This window comes from Halichoerus grypus, chromosome 8 (assembly GCF_964656455.1).
Source record: "Halichoerus grypus chromosome 8, mHalGry1.hap1.1, whole genome shotgun sequence".
NCBI lineage: Eukaryota > Metazoa > Chordata > Mammalia > Carnivora > Phocidae > Halichoerus > Halichoerus grypus.
Genome location: NC_135719.1, coordinates 53,526,495 through 53,530,467, shown reverse-complemented (window position 1 = coordinate 53,530,467; position 3,973 = coordinate 53,526,495). Strand labels below are relative to the sequence as shown.

The 3,973-nt window shown below is 42.4% G+C and overlaps 1 pseudogene; it reads right to left on the bottom strand.

Moving 5' to 3' along the window:
- Positions 1-2,998: 2,998 nt before the first annotated feature.
- Positions 2,999-3,678, bottom strand: LOC118545049 (large ribosomal subunit protein eL20 pseudogene; annotated as a pseudogene).
- Between the last annotated feature and the right edge of the window lie 295 nt (positions 3,679-3,973).

Genomic DNA, 3,973 nt, shown 5'->3' with positions numbered 1-3,973 from the left:
GGGACTCTGCAGCCCTTTCTTCCCACCAGACCCTCCTCTGCCCAACTTACCAGCCCTGATCCCTCTAAGGGAGGAGGAGTTGCTGCTCTGGTTAGATTCAGAGACATTTGTCAGGCCCATAAAAAGACAGGACAGCATGACTGTCCTTAGTAGCCCAACTGATGCTCTCTTTACTCTTTTCCCCCATTACCTGAGTCCCAGCTATTGCCTTCTTCTCTTCACCTCTTCTGAGATAAGAATATAGCTGGGACTACAGACCCAATCACCTTCCACTCTACTCCCACATGCTCAATAGACATACTGGTATCAACATTCAATTTGGTGATGAGGTAGGTAGTGGGTTTTGAATGGAATAGAATGTATCATGTGTCCTCAAGACTAAGCCATTTTTTTTCTTTCTAAAGAAACTGTTTAAATTCTTTCATTAAATTCTTTCTTTCTAAAATCTCTGCTGGTAGGGTAAGATATCTTTCTTCTTGCCCTACCTCCCTTAAATAATTCTGTTCATTTTTGTTTCCCGTGTACTCCAGCATTGGATATGGTCATGGGAAAGGAATGTGTTCACTAAGGCACACTTAACAAGAAAGCATATGAACTTTTTTTTTTTTTTTTGCATCAGAGCTAGATGCAACAGCTAGAGCTTTAATGGATATTTAGTAAATACTTCTCAGCGGAAGACAGTTTTCTATCTTTTTCCAAGGGGTTCAAGCTAACAGCATTTGCCACCCCACTGGATAATGAGAGGCAAGGATGAACAGGGTAAGGAATGGTTGTAGTGCCTTGACTCTCCAGCTCCCCAATATGGGCAAGGAATCAGAACACTGTTGTGTGGCGATAATGGGCCATTCATGCTGAGGCAGAATATTCTATCTGAGAAAATTAGACTAAAAAAAGAATTTTTTTCTTCATATTTTTGCCACATTTTTACCTCACCCACTTTAGCCCTAAAAACATATCAAATGTTTTCATTTATGATAGTCTAATTTTCTCAAATAGAATATAATCTCCCTGAAAGCATGACTGATATTCTAGATTCTTCCTGTATCTGTTTTCTCCATAGCACCAAGTACAAAATATTTGCTGAGTGAGGCCATTTGCCTTTCACTTGGTATGGATATATTATTTATATCTTAAGCTTCTGATCTTTTCCCATGAGCCCAAATCAATAAACATACTTGGATTCTTGGTGCCAACACAAATATAAATACAAATGCAATATGGGTTCTGAAGTTGTAGGACAAGAGCTAATTACAAAATGATCATCTCAGCGACTCAAAGTATAGTTATATTAATATTTTCTAAGATTTTCTTAAAAAGAATGTAAATTCCTATAGAAAAAGCACAGAACCCCTAAAATTTATATGAAAACTCTAGTTTGAAAATCATTGACTACTACACAACATCACTCTGAGATGATGAATATAGACAGTGGATGAAGAGAAGTCAAATACTGACACCTTCAAAATAAAGACATTATTTGACCTCTAAGGACCATAGTGAATTTCCATTGAGTAGAAAGAGATAGCTTGGGGAGGGACAAACCAGGGCAACAAAGGAAACCCAAGTCAGACCTACTGACACCACTTCCTGAAGCTTGCTTTTTTTCTTTTTTTTGCTTCCTAATTTTTACCTGAGTCACTGGCCCTGCCTCCTTGTATAGCAGAACATGTAGTCAGAGGGCAGGCTCTGGAGCTATACTGCCTGTAAATCCCAGGTGTGTATACCAGCTATGGCTTTGGGACACTAACTGGACTTCTTTGAGCCTCCCTTTCCCCACCTATAGAATGGGGAGTACAACAGTTCCTTTATGTATGTGAATGGCACAGTGCTGGCACATGGTTAGCACTCAGAAACTTATCCTGGGGTCTTGATTCCTTCTATCCACCATGGTCTTGAGCCATTCTTCAGTTCTTCCTGTGAAAAGGGAAGAGGATTCCTTCTCTTGCTTAGGCTAATTCATTTCTACTCTGGACTCCACCACCCTTCCCCCACCTTGGGAGACTTGCTCAACTGGTTGCCTCCTCCGTAATGCCAAACACACCAAATCAGCATCCTAATGCCCTCTTCAACCTTAAAATCTCCTCCCTCAATGCTGCATCCCTCTCCAGCTACTCTCCTACATCTCTCCTCTTCTTCAGAGAAACCAGTAGAAAAATTGCTCTACCATTGTTCAAAGGCCAACTCATATAAGGTGATCTCCAATCATACCCTTCTACGCACTCCTCTACTCCTACAGTTCAGAGTCTGACGCACACACACCCCCCACTGAAATTGCTCTCAGAAAGGCTAACAGTGCTTCCCTGATGCCAAATCCAATGGAATGTGTCATCAAAAACAATATGCCTGATACCAATATTAGACTGTATTAAGCCCTCCCTCTTCTTGAAATGCTCTGTTCCCTAGGGTTTTGTGACACCACACTCCCTTTATTTTCTTCCGTCCTCTTTGGGGAGTCCTTCTTAGTCTCCTTTGAGGGTAACTTCTCTCTGCTTATCCTTTAACCACTGATATTTTTCAAGATTCATATTTTGGCCTTCTCACCTGTCTGCTTGCATGCTGATTTCACTGTCTTCCGGAATGATGACAATTCCTAAATTTACATCTCCAATCTGGTTTCTTTCTTGAACTGAGATGACCACTCCTCAGCCAAATGCTTGTGTACCTTCACCTGAACTTCCAAAAACATCTCAATTTTACACATCCAAAAACTAAACTCAAGAATTTCCTCTCCAAACCTGCTATTCCTGCTGTCTTCCCTATATCCACATCTTACAAGACTGCATTTTTACATTTGGGAATGTGGCTTTTTGAATCCCAAGCAACATATGTACATACATACATCAAACTTTCTGGGGGGCTTACTCGAAAGTATTTGAAGTGTTTTAACAGGGCCTAGAAAAGAAAGGTATATCTTTCCCCTCCCCTCTATCTAAAAGCATCTCTCACCCTTTTTGTTTGTTTCCCCTTGGGCAGACCTGAGGACAGGGATGCTCTGCATCTAAAAGAAGGTGTTGGGCCTCTTGGTGGTGAAGCGTGGCTTGTACTGGTGAGGTAAGACCTGGTGGGGCAGTGGGAACTTGATCTTGGAATCACCAAACTGTTAGACTGCCAGTCAGCAGCACTGGCTGGCTGAAATCTCCTCCACCTTCATGATCTGGATCAAGTGGGCCTGGGCATGGTGTCAGTTGCCCGTGTCTTGGTAACACCAGGTGACAGCACCTGGAGTTGTCAGGTCCAGGTACTCCTGGTATGTGCGGTGGGTGCTGCTGCGGGGGGGAGGTCATAGTGCAGTCAGGTGTCAAAGTTATTCACCTGCAAGGAGGATTTCTTGAACACCTGTCCACAGTAGATAATTTCCCCTGAAGACTTCTTTAGCTTGTTCAGCTAAGACACAAAGTACCAGCAATGGGACTTGGCAACAACATGATTAGGTGCAAAGATTTGCATAAAATAGAGGGGAGGACTATGGCATTTGAGGATGGGCAGGAAGGGCCCCACCACCTTGTACTCTCACAGTGTGCCCAAGGGCTTCACGGCACACTCTCTGTTCTCACCACCACCCAAGAAAGGTCAGCTCTTTTTTATTGAGACCTACCTTTTTACCTCACACTCGTTCCCACTTCCTCTAAGAAGGCTTTCCTGAAGCCCTGAGAACAAGTTGAAACAGCTCTCCTCCATGCCCTCAGAGTTCCCTATTTCAACCACTGCACTGTTAAATATCTCAGTAATTTAGTATCCCTTACTACCAGTTAACTGAGCTTTCTCCCTCAACAGAATTTGAGCTCTTAAGAACTCTGCTTTAGTTATCTTAGTAATCCCTAGTGCCTGACATAAACAAATGTTCAATAATGTTAGCAGAATGAATGAATGGCAAATATTCCTAATAAACATGAAGCAGGCAGAAGAGTAGAGGGTTTGAAGTAGAGGCCCTGCACTTTATCTCTGCTTCTAACCATGCCTATCGTGTAGCTTT